Here is an 18,042-nt window from a genome sequence, read left to right as displayed (position 1 = left end):
GCAGATTACCAAATATTCAAAAAAGGAGAGATTTAGTAGTTATGGGAGGCTTCAACCACCCAAATATCTGTTGGAACTCAAACTGCTAAAAATGTAAATTCCAGCAAATTCCTCCAGCGCCTCTGCGACAATTTCATTTCCCAGAAAGTGGAAGAAGCAACAAGAAGGCCATCTATCTTGGACCTGGCCCTCACCAAAAGGGGGCAACTGACTGATGAAGTAAAGGTAAAAGGTAAGATTAAGGCCAGTCAAGGTTAAGTCCAGTTAAAGGCAACTATGGGGTTGTGGCGCTCATCTCACTTTCATGTCTGGGTCATGTGGCCAGCATAACTTTACCGCTTCTGGTGCAACAGAACACCATGACAGAAACCAGAGCGCATAGAAACGCTATTTGCCTTCCCGCTGCAGCAGTACCTATTTATCTACTTGCACTGGCGTGCTTTTGAACTACTAGGTTGGCAGGAGCTGGTGCAGAGCAATGGGAGCTCACCCCGTTGTGGGGAGTCAAACCACCGACTTTCAGATTGGCAAGCCCAAGAGGCTCAGTGGTTTAGACCACAGCACCACCCATGCCCCTCAAGTGGAAGTACTGTGAACCATGGGAGGAAGTGATTGTGTGCTCTTGGGTTTCATGATACAAAGGTAAGGAAGAGTAGTCTGGACTTTAAGAAGGCTGGTTTCAAAAAGCTGAAGAACTATTGGGTGAGATCCCATGGTCAGAAATACTCAAAGAGAAGGTAGTTCAAGATGGATGGATGTTTCTTAAAGGTGAAATAATGAAGCCCCAAGGCCAGACCATTCCAACAAGTGGGGGGGGGGCATCCAAAGAAACTGGTCTGGTTGCATAAGAAGCTTACAGATGAACTGAGATTTAAGAAAGCCATGTACAAGAAATGGAAAAGAGGGGAAATCACAAAGGAAGAAAAAACATAAGTAGCGAGAAGGTCAGGCAGACCAAAGTTGAGAATGACCTGTAATGTCTGCATATCCCAAGACTGAATCTTTGCAGTGATGACAGGTTCTGGGGTAAATCAATGGCAAGCTCAATTAAATTCAGCCTAGACAAGAACTGAGCATGTAGGAACAAGTGCAATGTGGCCTTGGAGAGCCCAGTTCCTATCCTGACAACACTCTTTCTCTTATGTAGGTTCCATTTCCCGTGCTGCCTTTCTCTTCTTCTACTCCACCAAATCACCATTCATTTTAAACGCAGAAGAGCAGGATACCCAAGCCAGGCTACTAAAATGGTGCCTGGAGTGGTAAAGCAAGAATGGAGAACCAGCAGCCTTCCAAATGATGCTGAACGGCAACTCCCATCATCCCATCATCATGCTAGCTGGGGCTGATGGAGTCCAACAATACCTGGAGGCCTACAGGTATTCCCATCCCTGTGGTAAAGCTACATATCCACTTCAGATTACAGATGTGGAAACTGATCAGCTTAACCGTTTCCCATTTTGCTTAAGAAAAAGATACTCCGCCATTCCTACGAAGTTCAAGGTGGCTTAAGAGGACCAATAAAATGACAAATATCTAAAAAGCAATGCAGCAGCAACTAAACCACCACCATAGCCAAGTTCCCCAGATCATGTTTGATGGTTTTAAAAGCTTCTCTGAGGTCCAGGAATTCAGTAGGCTTCTTCACCCCACTGTCCTCCCAGTGGGAGCCATCTATCAGCGTGACCAACCCAAAGCAGGTTAATGCCAAATCAGAAACTGAAATTGGACTGATGTGGATACAGGATCTTCTGGGAGGGTCTGAATTATTATAAAACTCCCTGCACTTATGAAACGTTTTTACTTAGCCTTCCTCCTGACATGTTAGTTTTCTCAGAGGAGGGTTGTCTGTGGAGCAGGAGTCAGTCATATGCAGTGCTATTTGGTGCCAGAAGTCACCATGAATGCCTTCCTTGTTCTCTTATAATGGCAATGGCACCCACCTGAGAGGTGCTGGAAGTTCCAGCTGAAAAAAGCCCTGGTCATATGTTTTGCCCAACCTTCAGTTTGTACCCCCCCAAAAAAGTCTCAAAGCTCAATATTAGAAGTTCAGTCAATACAGATCCAATTTCACCCAAGCCCCACAAATGATCCGCTTGTACAAATGCCATCTATAACTCACTGCCCTGGCACCAAACGAGACAGGAAGGATGGAATATCCCAACATCTACATCAGGGCAATGTTTCAAAAACGTGGCATTCTACTGACATAAAAGGAATGTTAGCATTGGCACTTAGAATAGCTTAGAATCATAACCTTTCAGAGAAGCAACGACGTACAACGGTCTTGATTGTGGACAAATGTTCCTTGTGAAAGCTGCAGAAAAGCCAGCTGGACCACCTCCCAAGCCACCACTGTTTGATTTTGAAAGCATGCTTACATCTTTGCAAACACAGGCTTTTAAAATAAACTTATAATGCCCATATCTTCTGGCTGCCCAGTTACCTATAGATTAGCAGTTTTTCATCTTTTGCATTTCCAGAAATCTCTGCCCTTCTGTAGCACACTGAGCCATCTGGGCTCCCTTGTTAAATTAATTCCTTGTCCTACAGGCACCTTTCATATAGCACACTCTTCTTGCTTCTGTTTGAGTCATGTCTGTAATCTGGATGATTAGAGGATGCACACTTCCATTAGAGAGACTAATCTGTTGTGAACATCTGGGTACAGGAGATCCTGATTAACTATAGGGGTTTGAGCATCACAGTCTCTGTATCTCTCCACATCCCTATAAGTTAAAATTTGCTCAATGCAGGTGGACAGGGGCAGGATGAACAGCCTGAAATATAAGTAGAACAGCACATACTCTGCATGCATAAAGTACCAAGTTCAATCCTTGACATCTCCAGGTAGAGATGGGATAAACTCCTGTCTGAAACCCTGAAGAGTCATTACTGGTCAGTGCTGGCAAAAACAAAGAAACAAACCACTAGTTGATCCAATGGTCTGATAACTTCCTGTGTAGATCACCAATAAAGATTGTGATCTATCTTGAAGTGTAGTTATTCTCCAGCAGTACAAACAGCGGAAACATATGCTGTACTCGGTTCCAGATTGTGAGAAACTTAATTGGTCTACCAAGCATTGCCAAAGTATAGTGGATGGAAAACGAATTTCCCTAAGTTGCCCACCAGGCAACAGGAAGATGCTACTCTATACAATGATTAAGGGGCCACATTACACGGTGAATCTGAATCTCCAGGTTCAGTTTTCATCAGGTACAAAGACATTATGGGAACTTAAACCATCTTTGAAATATGCCAGTTAAATTGTATGAATCATCCCTCTATATCATCCTTTCCCATGTCAAACACCCAACTCTTTAGAGGCTGAGAATCTGTATCTTCCAATGTCAACATCAATTCACCTTACTGTTCAACCCTGGGTATGTTTACATCTACTAAGTGACATGGATCTTATTGGGAGTTACTTCCACGTAAACATGAAAATAGGTGCAGCCCCAATTTTACACATTTTAGCAGGACCAGCCCAAGACATTCTGCTGCCTGAGGCAAAGGAAGAGATGATTCCCTCACACAACATTCAACGTATAGAAACCGAAGGAACTGGCAGTTGAGTCTTACTTAAAAATGCCCTTTGTTAATTTAGGGTGCTTCCAGATGGGGACTTCAAACAGCAGATGGGCCACACAGATTCGATTTTCCTGTGGGTGCAATTGGCACATTAACCCCCACACATTTTTCAGTCTTAATATCAATGGCTATTCCTCCACTTGCCATCCACACAAATTGACAGAATGTATTCATGATGTGGGAGATTGAACCTCTCTTCCACTTTTTCCCCATTCTAGGCATGCACAAACTACAAAGGTGTGCATGCACCTTTTTTAAAATCATCATCATCATCATCCCCCGGAAGTGTACAAGACAAAATGTTACCAGCATGCTTCGCAATAGGCAAAATGGAGGGCTTTGGGGAGGAGGGGGTGATACTGTAGCAAAAATAGATTTATTGCATTTCATTGGTTTTTATTTCCTTTCCAATCATCCAAGCAGGAAGCATCTTAAACACTAAATGATAGTACTGAAATAATTATTGGTAAGAGAGCCAGGGGGAACCATGGAATTATAGGCCAGTTAGTTTAGCATCTATTCCAGGAAAACAGAAGGGAAAATATAGCACGACCCTCCTTTCTTCCAAGAGGGCTGCTCCCAATTGATCTTGGCAACTCAACAACTTTGCCACAGGTGGGGCTGTTCTTCAAGCTAGCCAGCAGGTTCTCCATGAGAGATGTGGATCTGGCCAGCAAACTGCGGACAGAGGGAACTCCTTGGTAGGATTGCTAAGTTAAATTTATCTTTTTAAACTTTTAAACACAGAAGGCTTTTAAACAAACTAAGGCTCTTACTCATAAGTAAGAGATCTTTATTCAGGAAGGCCACAGTACAGATTCAGTAGCAGACGCATAGCTGAAGAATTACAGTTAAAGGTGAAATTATCAAATATGTCCCAGTAAGGTTCCCTGACCTTCCTGCCAAGCCATTAAAGATGAAGCATGGCGTCATCACTCACAAGAGACTCTTGTCCTGGGAGAATGTTGGGATTGCATTTATGCACTATGTCAGGGAGTGTGGGTCTGTTCCCATCAGTGAAGGCAGCGCCTGGTTCTGATCAAAGCACTGTAATGGGTAAACTACAGTTCCCAGGATTCTTTGGGGGGGAGCCGTGATGGGTATAAATGTGATTTAAGCATATGGTGTGGATGTGACCTAATCCATGTACAGTGGTATCTCGGGTTACATACGCTTCAGGTTACATATGCTTCAGGTTACAGACCCGCTAACCCAGAAATAGTGCTTCAGGTTAAGAACTTTGCTTCAGGATGAGAACAGAAATCGTGCCCCGGCAGCGCGGCAGGCCCCATTAGCTAAAGTGGTGCTTCAGGTTAAGAACAGTTTCAGGTTAAGAATGGACCTCCAGAACGAATTAAGTACTTAACCTGAGATACCACTGTATAGTCAAACTGTCCCCATTACCTGGAGATTGTTAAATCACTATCAGTTTGCATCCAGGAAAGCTTTTTTGGTGTGTGGCGGGGAGATGCCTATTTGATTTTTTTCTCAGTGTTGCTGGACTACAACTCCCAGCAGCCTCAGCAAGCATGGCCATCGCCAGTGGACATCTTAGAGTGGCTGGGGCAACCTAGCCAGATGGACAGGGTATAAATAGTAAAGTTGTTGTTAGTTCAGCAATGCCTGGAGAGCATTCACAGGTTCCCCACAAAGGCTTTAGATGTTTTCCAAGAAGCATGGGGCCATTTAACTGTGAACAGGTCACCATTTGAACTTTTCAAATATACATTCCCAAAGAAACCAGAGGCTTTCTTATTAGGGATAATAGGAGATGAAGTGAGAAAAGAAGACTGTAAATTATTCTTGTATGCCACAACTGCCGCAAGGATTCTTGTGGCCCCAAAGTGGAAATCCCAAGAGTTACCAACCCTAATGGAGTGGCAGGCGAAATTATTCAAATATGTTGAATTGCCAAAAATGAGCTATAAAATTCAAGACCAAAAAGTGACAAAGTCTGAGGAGGAGTGGAGTAAATTTGTTGTGTACATACAAATTAACTGTAGAAGTTTAAAAACTGTAGCAGGGCTAACATAAATCTTGTGATGTATATAGAATGTAATTAAGAATCTGCAGGAATGGATGTAAATTGGGAAAACCAAAGGAGGGAAGGAGGGAAGTCTTGACGAGAAAATGTGCAGGGTAAATAAGAAGACAAAAAGGGTTGAATGTAAAAGTTTAAGTTTTACTTAATTTTGTTTTGTTTTGTTTGTGAAAATCAATAAAAAAGTATCTAACACAATCATCTGGGAATATGTTTAAAAATGACTAGCATAGAGGCACGAAAGACCCTCATAAGGAGCTTCCACTCACATAGTTGAATGGTTTAGAGATGTGTCCCTGATAAGGCTGACATACACACACACTCCCCCCCCCCAAAAAAAACACAATAAATTGGATGGCAGGGCACATGTTTTGAAGGAACAATGCTCAATTGTTGGACTGAGAAAGATCTGGTGAGCTGCCGCCAGCCTGAGTGGACAGTACTAGTCTACATGGGCAAACGCTCTGGCCTAGCATAAGACAGATTCATACACTGGCTGCTGTGGTGTGCTGCAGACAAACATATTGTGGCATGAGCTTTTCTAAACATTTGTAGGGACAAATCAGAAATTTCTTTCAGCTGCATTTTAAACCTTATTGATTCACCAACCTGTGACTTACATGCAGATCAGAATGCAGCTATAAACTGGATTACACACTTCTCTGAAACTGCATCACAAAATTCAGTTACAATGAGAAAGCTTATTTTTAGGAGAATTTAAGTATGAATTTTCCATACTTTAAAAAAAACCTACAATAAAACCCAGGGTGGAACAGACTGAGCAGATGTGAAACTGAAATAGACAGATCCCTCAGTATCCATCAGATGCTAGCCTTGTATTTCTGCTGAGTTTGCCATACAAGGTCTCAAAATATTCAATGGTAATTAATTTTATGTCCATTTGATACAGCAGGAAGCCAAGACATCAGAGGTTTACACAATTAGACCACAGATCAGCCCAGAATTGCTATGGCACATATTAAGCATATAAGATCCAGCACCACACCGGAATAATTTGAAGTCCACTAATTTCCCCTATACGTTCAAGTTTAAATATTGGATATTCTTCAATATATGACAAGCTTGGAAATGTTTCCGAAATGTTTCCCCCCAGTGTCTGTAAGCAAAAATTCCACATTAAAGGACTTGAAGCAGAAATGCACTGCTGTTAAATAGCTGTGAAGAAGGCTTAATAATTTAGCCTGCTGTTTTGCCAGATGCTTGAAGGACATAAAAGATCTTTATGTGATTGCCAGAACTCTTCTCTCCACACACAAAACAGAAGGAAGGAAAGTATGTGAGGAATCAAGACATGTCATGGCTTCAGCAGCCTTCATACAACCTGATACCATCCTGACGTTTTGGACACCAGTTCCCATAATTCCCAGCCACCATGGCCAGGGCAGCAGGTTGACGAAGGCTAGAGTAATGTCAAATGCAGAAGAATCTGAATACTACAACAGAAATGCAATGGTGAGTAGAGATTTGCGCTGTGAGCACAAGGAAGCACCAGAGAGGTTTCCCCCTCCACATGACTAGCAGCCTGGTGCCAAATGCTGGCCGAGGGAGCTCTAATGCTGACGACAGTGAGGATACCAGCTGTGCTTTACAAGATACGATTTGGGGATTGGACCCACGGATATGGATTGTTAGTCTTCCAAGCAAGCATCCAAATTTGCCTGCTGTCGGTTCCGAAACAGAAACACAAAATGCCAACGGAGCATGAACTTTCTCTGTGTGCTTTTTTAATGCTGCTGAGTCCACAAGGACAGTCTGATGCTGCAAAGGTCCCAGTCCATGGTGGGTTGGCGGTGCTAGCACATACTACAAGGGATGGATGTAAACTGAGAGCCAGCTGTTTTGTGCAGCTGAAGAATTACCATATTTTTCCATGTATAGGACGACCCCTATTTTTTGAGACCGCAACAAAAAAAATGGGGGGGGGGGGGAATTGCCCAAAGTTGTTCAGCTCTTTTTGGGGGGGTGGAGATTGCCCAGAGTTGTTGAGCCTTTTGGGGGGATCACTGCCACCAATCGCTCTACAGCCTGCCCACCACTGCAAATCACAGGCATCGCCGCAGCCACCAATCATCTGCACGTTCGCCACCAAAAGTCCACCTGCCCACTCGCCGCAACCACAGCCGATTGCACGCATGCCTCGCCGCTGCCATAAATTGATGTCCATTTGCCGCAGCCAATCAGCAGTAGGCCTTGCCGCAGCAACCAATCACACGCCCGATCGCCGTTGCCAATCTCCTGCTGGCTGCTGCTACCAATCTCCCGTCCCCCCTCTGCTATCCATGTATAAGACGATCCATAATTTTTGCCTATTATTTCTATGGAAAAAATATCGTCTTATACACGGAAAAATACAGTACCCTTGCACATTGAGGTGGAATCAGAATTGCAACTGTGGTTCTGCACTGCATCTCATCCAGGGTTTTTATCACAAAGGTGACTTTGCAGGGTCCCCACTACAAGGAAAAAGTGGGACAGCATTACAGAGATGGGACGGGCATCCTTACAGTACAATCTTAACTATGCTCTTTTTTCCCCAATGGTCCTTATATCCTAAAAAGTTTAGGTGGTTTAAAGCACTCCCTGCACACCTGCAACATGGTTGAAGCTTCTCTTCAATCACTTCCTGAAGTGTTTGCCCTTCTGCCAGACCCTCCACTGCCCCCCCCCCTCAATGACTTGTGCCATTATTTTTACTGGTCTTGCTCCTCTGCTTTAAACAGCAGCCTGTCCAACGGTTAGCAATGCAGCTGGAGCTTTTCCCACTACTTATTTCCATGCTAGGAAAAGCTATACCTGCTTATTTTCTATGTGGCAGGCTGCTGTTAAAAAGTAATTGAGCAGGGCTATAAAAATAACAACGCAGCAGCGACTGCTCTGGTTAGAAACAAAACAGCATCTGCCAGTAGCCTAAAGATTAACTGGGCAATTGCAGCATGAGAAGCACCTACCTTGTTATGTGCACTTTCAGACGCTCAGGAATGAAAGCCCTTTTCTCCACTAAGCTTCCTTTTACACCCATTGTTTGCATACATCCCGAAAACCCTCTGAGCCCTATTGGCACAAAGCACAGAGCCCCCGTGGTATGGTTTTTACTAGCCTTGCCCTTCTAGAGCGGCCACTTGTGCATCACCCCCAACCCCAAAAGAGAGGACACATGAGCAAACCGTTTTCACTAAGCCACATATTGTTGGACTCCCAACATCACATTGATACATAGAACTGTAGAGTTGGAAGGGACACTCTGAGGATCATCTAGTCCAACCCCCTGCAATGCAGGAATGTGCAGCTGTTTCATACAGTGATCAAACCTGCAACCTTGGCATTATCATCAGCATGCTCTAACCAACTGAGCTCTCCAGGCAGCCTGAACCTGATCAAGGATGATGGGAGTCCAACAACATCTGAATGGACACAGGTCCCCTAGCCTGGCATAAGCTAATAGAGTATCTGGATAAAAACAAATAAGAAAAAGACTATAATTTAAACCTAAATATATATCTCAGCATAGCAGAGAAGACTGCAACCAGGTTACCTTTGCATCTGCTTGGTCTGATACCCAGGAATCAGCAACTAGAAGACCTTTGCTCTTCCTTATCTTTCAGCTTATGACTGGACAGGCCCTCAAACAAATAACTATTTCATTTAGAGGACTGTCCTCTGTAAAGCAGGGCACATCACCACCCTATTTACATCTGGAAGTTTTCCCTCTGGTCTGCCACAAAGCCCTGCCCCTGAACAAGCCAGCTCCCACTCAGATTGGCTGTTAAAGCCTCGTGAGCATCCCCAATCTCGGCATGACTAGAAAGGAGGGGGAAAACCTCTCCCACCTGCTCCAAAACAAGGAAGGAGCCAACCACCCACTACACCTGCCTTGCTACAATTGCCACCCCCAACAATACCACAAGGACAGGTATTCATTTCACTAAAGTTAACTTATGCTTTTGCACAGTAACGCTGTTTGCTAACCATCTTGACCACTGTCAAATTATCAAACAGGCTAACCAAGGTCAGGCCTACTGGAATTGGCACAATATGGCGCGCGCCACCCCCAAAATTTCCTGGTATAAGGGCCCTTCTCGGGAGCGCAGGCCCTTTTCAATCTATGACACTGGTTTGGGATTATGTCAGTGCTGAAGTAAAATAACCGATATTGTGTTACTGTTATTGTAATTGAGCTCCTGTATTGCAACATACAAGATCCACGTCTCTGGGGAGACTGACGTGTGTATAAGTACTATTTGGAAGCATTAGCTACTTCAGTTGTTTACAGAATCTAAAAAACGGTCAAGGCTGAAGTGCATCGAAGAAAGGAGTTTAACTGACACGGAACTAGCCAGCAAAACCAGTTGTGTAAAGTTCAGTAAGCCTGATTTGCCAAGTGCCCTGGGATTTGCCAAATACAACAGCTTTCACCAATGGGATCGTGGCAATTGAGACGATGCATAACAGAAAGGGACGCGGGTGGCGCTGTGGGTTAAAGCCTCAGTGCCTAGGGCTTGCCGATCGAAAGGTCGGCGGTTCGAATCCCCGCGGCGGGGTGCGCTCCCGCTGTTCGGTCCCAGCGCCTGCCAACCTAGCAGTTCGAAAGCACCCCTGGGTGCAAGTAGATAAATAGGGACCGCTTTGTAGCGGGAAGGTAAACGGCGTTTCCGTGTGCGGCTCTGGCTCGCCAGAGCAGCGATGTCACGCTGGCCACGTGACCCGGAAGTGTCTTTGGACAGCGCTGGCCCTTGGCCTCTTTGAGTGAGATGGGCGCACAACCCTAGAGTCTGTCAAGACTGGCCCGTACGGGCAGGGGTACCTTTACCTTTACCTATAACAGAAAGGGGGGTGGAATACACAAAAGCAAGTGGAGCTATGCAATTTTTCCATGCTCTCATCCCCCAAGCTCCACAAAGCCTCCCTCACCTAGCCAGGTATAATGCAAAACCCTAGCAGAAACCTTGACTATGTACAGCAGCCTTGATTTCAAGTTTATTAGTCTTCTTGCACTTTTTTTTTTGACATGAAAGAAGGGCTATTGATGAACTGAGAACAATGCCATACAGAACCACAACACATTTCTTTATAACCTAGCAAACCAAAACAAAGCCCCAATCTCCGAGCAGTGAGAGATTCCAGGTATGCTTACCCAGGGTTCGGTTTCCTTAGAATGAAGTTCGTTCTGTTGTGTGTTTAGGATACAGTGGTACCTCGGGTTAAGTACTTAATTTGTTCCGGAGGTCCATACTTAACCTGAAACTGTTCTTAACCTGAAGCACCACTTTAGCTAATGGGGCCTCCTGCTGCCGCCGCGCCGCCGGAGCCCGAATTCTGTTCTCATCCTGAAGCAAAGCTCCTAACCTGAAGCACTATTTCTAGGTTAGCAGAGTGTGTAAACTGAAGCGTATGTACCTTGAAGCGTATGTAACCCGAGGTAGCACTGTATATTGTTTTATTTACACATATATACAACCCGAGAACAAGATGGAGGGGCTTTAAGCATTAACACCCCAGGAGATCTTGCTTCCCCATTAAGCTTCCAGTACAGATCAAGAATGTCTCTGTCTCCAGTTTCAGGCCTGCTTCCAACCCATATCAACAGCAGTGGCTTTTGCTCTCCTACCTAACTGCTGGGTGAGCAGAGGTTGGGGGGAAGGCCCACCCATTTGTTCTATGGCACAGAACAACTTCTTTGTTTATGCTACTTAACTAACCAAAAGCATTACTTTAATAGAGGAACTGGCTTGGCAAGCTTGTTCTTATACATTCTACTCTCACTGATACAGGATTCCAATAACTAGAAGGGACTCAGGGTAACATCCAGACTGACCCCACCTCTCAAACTCAGAACATTGTTATGGTTTAAAATTTTATCATGTAACCATAGCAAAACAAACAGAACAATATCAAAGTGGCAGTCAAATATGTGTGACAAAACACAACACTGTTTTTTTTTTCAATAGCATATCCAATAGTGTATATCAGCAAAGCACAGAAATGCATTCCTCATTCATCAATATTCTATATTTTCCAGGCGTTTTCCCACTCACCTTTTCACATCCTGGAAAATGTTAAAGGAAGACAGTTGCTAAAATGAGAGCTTGATGGGATAATTGTTCACCTGTGCTTTTCTGCTGCTTTTCTTCTGAAAATTGCTTGCTTCAGAAAGATGCTCACTGTGCAGGAGTCAATTTGTTTATTGTCTGTGTTGTGATAAAGCACATGCAATGGTGCAGGGAAAAGGAACAAGTTCATAGCTGTAGGAATGGCCTTCCGCCTTCCAGAGGCAAGAGAGAAAGATGTCACCCCTGGATGTTGTCTGTGTATTTGATAGGATGGCTGGCTGCTATTAGAAGCTCTAGGCCTCAGTTTTGGTTTCTATTAAAGCAAAGATTAAGTTCCTTTGTTAAGTAGCAGTTCTTACTGAAAGCTTGCCAACCCCTCTGGCTCAACTACAGCATATATTGTTATTGCAGGGTGGTTCTCTTTGTTAGAGTCACTGAGGCAGCTGTAATAATTAAGGAAAAGGAATACAGGTGACTTCTGGTTCTGAGAACCAATCAGAGGCTTGGAAGAAAAGGAAGGCCCAACAAGGCCACAATCACACCATCCATTTAAAATGCTATAATACCACTTTAAACCGCCATGGCTTCCCCCAAAGAATTCTGGGAACTGTAGTTTGTTAGGGTGCTGAGAGTTGTTAAAAGGTCCCTATTCCTCTCACATAGAACAATTCACAGAGTTCCCTGGGAAGCAGCATTGTTTGTTAAACCACTCGGGGAACTGTAGCTTTTTAAAAACTAAAAACAAAAAAAAAGTGATTAAGAATGTCAATATGTTGTTGCTGGGAGGGAAGTAAACATATAATACATACAAATAAAATGAATATGCTTTACAATACAATCCCATGCATGATTACTTGAAAGCAACCCCACCTGCCTTGTGGCCAGCAGAATATACTTTCATGTAAATGCGGCAAGGAGTTCAGCCTAACTCTCCTACTGAAATCATGGAGTGGCAAAATAGTTAACTGTTCTGCAGGCTTGGGTCAGTGGATTCTTCTGTAATCTTACTGTCAATGTGACCAGACCTCTGTTATTACATTGCTCCTTACATGAGGAAGATACTTTGGTGGGTGATTTATTTATTTTTATTAAAGTCCTCAAACGTTTATAAACAGGAAAGGAAAAGCATGGTAATTCTTAAAGTGTCTGAAGCATTCCCTTAAGCCAACTTCTGATGGAGGAATTTTAAAATAAAGATAATGCTTTTGTTTTGCTTTGTAAGCCTTTTCTTACGTCCTGCTAAGTCGTAGGCTGAGCTTCTTCAACAGGAACATCTGATTGTACTGCATGACATCTGAAAACCAGTTTGGCACCAAAACTCTTGCTTCAACATTCCTCACAGTCTTATACTGCTGGTCAATCTAACTCAGTGTTGTCCACACTATCTGGCAACAGCTCTCCAACATTTCAGCCTTTTCTGGAGATGCTGAGCCTCGAACCTGGGACATGGCTGATGCTCTACCACTGAGCTACCTACGGCCCTTCCTCTGAAGTCATCATTGCTGCATCTGAAAGGAGTGGTCCAGGTGTGCTTGGGCCTCTCTCTTTGGAGCCCAGCCACATCCTCTGTCCCTTATAGGTGTTGCAGTTGAACAGTCCATCCCTTTTGCCTTTAAGAGGAAAGGATTCAAGTCTGTTGACCTTTTAAGTATTTATGCTTAATTATAATAAGCCTAGACCTGGAACAAGATCGACTCTTGCATAATGTTTTGTTTTGTTTGGTCTCGTTTCCACAACGTATGGGATGGGTTCCGTGCTGGGGTTTTTAAAATTATATATTATTTTAAAAATAGTCTCAATGGGTGCATTGTCCAAGGACTCCAATATGTGAGTCATCCCTCTCCATTTCTAGATATTTCCTTTCACCTGCTAATAGAGGCAGGTAAGGATTCCAGAGGACTCTCTCCGTGTGGTTTTTGCTCCCTGCTGCTGGATGGGGAGAAGCGGGGTGGACAAGACACCAGAGAGTGGTCTTTTTAAGTACAGACACATAGTAGTTATACAAAGACTGATTTTCAGTGTAAAGGTCTGAAGATGAGTATGTACACAGGGGCTTTGAGATTCTTGCTGAGGCCATTCAGATCTAGAACTGGGGCAGAAATGTGATTCAGTTTTCATTTAAAGGCAAATCTACCTATTACACACTTTCTGAAACAATATACAAACTAGAACACAAACACCCATCAAAATTTGCACTTCTCCAAACAAGTAATGTATTGAATAAAATGCATATACTAGATAAAGCATGCCTTAAAATGCATATATATATGAAAGTAACTGACGAAAAAGCATTATATATGAGGAAACTGTAGATTATGCAAAATTGCAAACAAAAATGTATATATTGGGAGAAAAATCACATGAGGGCTTTCATGAGGACTAAAAAAAAAAAAGGATTTGAGAAACTGAAATTGACAGATTCACCCATCCTTATAAATCTCAGTGTCAAAGCTAAGTGAAAGATGTACTTTTCTATGCATATAGCATCACACGATTACTTGAGAAGGCTAGCTAAGTTTGTAGAGCACAAGACTCTTAATCTCAGGGTTGTGGGTTCAAGCCCCATGTTGGGCAAAAGATTCCTGTAATGCAGGGGGTTGGACTAGATAACCCTCATGGCCCCTTCCAACTCTACAATTCTGTGAGAAGCCAGCCTATGGGAATAAATTGCTGCATCTGAAGAGGCCCACCCACATCCATCCCCACTCCACCCCACACAATCTAGATATACGAAAAGGGAGAACCATTTTCAACATTTTGTACTTATCTGGATTCAAATTTCCATCACACTCCATGAGAAAATCGATATTCCAAGATCATAACCAACCAGGGATCAATGTCACACAGTGTCCATTTGTTTCAATGGGACTCACCCAGGTCATCCTAGGACTGCAATCGCAATGAAAACAGTAGGGCATGCTCTTGAATAAATGCACATAAGGCGGGTCGTAAGGCTCCAATTCTCAAACTATTTTCTTTGTAATCGTCCCAAAGCCCGGTTGCTGCAGCAAATTATTCAAGAGCTGAATTCCAAATGGTTTCTTGTATGTAAAGTGAATGGCTAATAGCAGTGATCAAAAGCAAACTGTCAGTAAGTCTGAGCAATGAACAGTTTTGAATGATGAGGGATGTCCTTTCCTGCTCATAAGTAAGGACTTAAGAAACATTGATGGAATGCACAATTCATAAATATTCTGACTTTAACCATGAGTTCCTTGTACCAGACAGCCTCTGTCCCTGTTACTATTTCCCCCTTCAACACAAGGTGTAGGATGGGATGGAACATCCTGTTCCATTTTAAATTCAGTTCCCCACATTTCCTCAGCAGTTTACAATTAAAATACAATAAATCCCCATTAAAATATGCATGGAACAACAAAGTAAATAAACAGGGAAGATCAGCTCATCTGTAGCTGTGGGGCTGTTAGGAAGACAGGAAAGCTCTTGGATTTGTGGGAGGAAGCAAAGGATGTAAATTCAATCAATATTGTCCTGGCCCTCACTGCCAGATGAAGAACTCAAACTCCCAAAGGTTTCTGCCAAAGACTTTAATGCTTAAATCAGAGCTGTGCATAAGCAAGGCACAATTACAAGGTACGACAGGAGTGCAGGAGAATACATGTCAGGGAGCCAGCTAAGGTGTTTGTTATGGTTCCAAGGGGTTGCTCGAGAGCAAGCAGGCAAATGCCTCCCTCTCGGCTGTGAAGCCTTGCTTTTGATGCCAAAATAAACTTTATCTGTCCAGAGTGCCACTCTCCTGTAGCTGGCTCATTCACTGGCAGAATCCATGAGTGGGCGGTCCTTAAACCTTCCCCAGCAAAGTAGTTTCTTGATGCCCAGTCTGCGCCTCCCCTCTTGGCGCGAAAGCTTACTGCGCAAGGAGGGCATTGGTAACGGAGGACCTCTCTCCTCCCCGCTTTGCCCAGGCAAGGTGTCCTGGCACTGCCTCGCCTCCTCCGAGCCCTGAAGCTCCTCTCCACTGGAGGCGTGGTTACTCTCCTCCACTGAGGAGGAGCTGCTTCCCATGATCTTTGGGGGCTGTTTGTAATCCATCTGGCTTTTCCCCTCTCCCCCCTGAGCCGATGGCAGTTCCCTGACAGTGTTGATCCATCAAGTAACATGCCTCCTGCACCTTCCTTCTGCCAGCCAGAATCCCAAGACCGGGCAAGCGAACGGAAACTACAGCTGGGCTGAGCTTGCAAGGTCCGTTTGTGTCAATTCTGGCGTCCCTGTGCCCTATGAGGTGGAGATGGAGTCAATGCCTGTTTGGCGTCAGATTCGATCTCAGCGGCCTCCCTCATCACTGACAAGGGAGTGTGCTGGAGGTGGTTCTATGACAGGAGGGATCTGACTAGCTGTGTCCCGTGTCACTAGAGCAGAATGCTCCTCTGGCAACCTGCTTGGTCCCTCCCCAAGAACTAACTCACCATCCTCCATGCTCCTTCCCTGACCCTTCTTGGTCATGTCCCACTGATGCTTTCCCAATCTCCGCTAGGATGCTCTCCAGCTCCAGCTAACTGTGCTCTTCCCAGTCCTCTTCGGAATCAAACTACCCCTCCCCACGACATAAATAAAAAAAGAAATAAAATCCACTTGAATAACCGCAGCAATCAGATGGTGGTAAACTTAAAATACAGACCTTCATGCGAGGAAGTTTCCCTGCCGCCAAATAGGCCTGTACAAATTTCCTCTTCAAAACTTGGAGAGAGTCAATTACATCTGAGTGTTGTTATGTATTGATGTCATCTCCACAATGACCTTGTTTTTATGATGCTGTAGGTACTTGATAAAAAGCTTCTTATCCTAATGAGCCGTATAGCGGGAGGAAAGGACGGCAAGGTCGAGAGCGTATGTGCTAATAAGACAAGCAACGGAAGTATTTGTGTACTCAGCATCAAAACAAATTGCAACACCTTCCACCTTCCCTGAGAACATTGTTTACGGCTGGCCAAGAGACAGCGTTCTCAACAAGGCCAACGTAAAATTGATTGCATCCATGGAACAGCCAGGAATAAATAAATGAATTGTTTTATTATAAGTAGTGTTTTCCCTAATAATGCAAAGCAGACGAGGCAACAAACAAAATGCGGTGTTTGTGTGTTAAAATCTGTAAGTCTATCCATTATTAATGCATTACATATTTGCATTACATTACATATCTTTGTTACAGGGACGCGGGTGGCGCTGTGGGTAAAACCTCAGCGCCTAGGACTTACCGATCGCATGGTCGGCGGTTTGAATCCCCGCGGCGGAGTGCGCTCCTGTCGTTTGGTCCCAGCACCTGCTAATCTAGCAGTTCGAAAGCACCCCGGGTGCAAGTAGATAAATAGGGACCACTTACTAGCGGGAAGGTAAACGGTGTTTCCGTGTGCGGCTCTGGCTCGCCAGAGCAGCGATGTCACGCTGGCCACGTGACCCGGAAGTGTCTCCGGACAGCGCTGGCCCCCGGCCTATAGAGTGAGATGGCACAACCCTAGAGTCTGTCAAGACTGGCCCGTACGGGCAGGGGTACCTTTACCTTTACATATCTTTGTTACCTACATAGGCAGATTTTTCTTTCTCCTCTATCTCTAGTAACACCTACTGAACTCAGTGGGGCTTACTTCTCAGTAAGCATGTATAGAATCATTTACACTTTACATAAAAGGGCCGGAAGGAAGCAAATAAATAAATAACATTCTAAATGCCTGAAAGCCTGTTTTTCTATTTATCGTTTTAAACATCATAGCATCAAGAGCTGGAAGGGATTCCAAAGGTCTGCAATGCAGGAATCACAGCTGCATTTTGAGGCAAAACTTATTCTGCAGCTGGTTAATATTTTGTTATTTTAAATTAAAGCTTTTTTTGTAGCCTAGGACTATTTCTGTGATACATAAATAAGAAGTTAAAAATAAACCAAAATGTTATAATGAGGAGTGACCACTCTTAAACAAGTGGCAAGGAATATCTTTATTTTTTTCCACTTTCAGTCTCTAAATACCCAATATATTAGTAGCACGGGGCATCAGAAAGCTAAGCGATGCCACTATGTATGTACCTTCTACCTTTTTCATTGAGGTTATGCACGCATATCTCTACTTTAGTTGCTACTGTGAGCTGCCACGGGACTGACCTCTGCTGGAAAGAGGTTTGATTGCACCGTAAGTTTTCATGCACTGAACAGAACTCCTCAAAATAAACCAAACATATACATACCTATATTTGAGATTGAGCTTCAAAAGCATCCTCCCTCGTTCCATCATGCAGGTTCACAGCCAACGTATTCTGGGGCAAAAAAACTGACATCGCACAGGAGGTTAATCACGTAAAGAGAGCCTCTGGCCAGCAACTATTCCCTGAATC

At 43.9% G+C, this 18,042-nt stretch overlaps 1 protein-coding gene across 1 annotated transcript in view; it reads right to left on the bottom strand.

Moving 5' to 3' along the window:
- PDE4D (phosphodiesterase 4D) overlaps positions 1-11,766 on the bottom strand; it is a gene marked incomplete at its 3' end in the record, with an annotated part of 612,406 nt that extends 600,640 nt beyond the window's left edge. Inside the window, exon 1 of the mRNA XM_083403908.1 lies at positions 11,686-11,766. The remainder of the gene's footprint in view (positions 1-11,685) is intronic.
- Between the last annotated feature and the right edge of the window lie 6,276 nt (positions 11,767-18,042).

Source organism: Podarcis tiliguerta (genome assembly GCF_965153285.1).
Source record: "Podarcis tiliguerta genome assembly, chromosome: 11".
Taxonomy (NCBI): domain Eukaryota; kingdom Metazoa; phylum Chordata; class Lepidosauria; order Squamata; family Lacertidae; genus Podarcis; species Podarcis tiliguerta.
The sequence above is the reverse complement of the archived record's forward strand: the minus strand, read 5'-3'. Positions and strand labels throughout refer to the sequence as shown.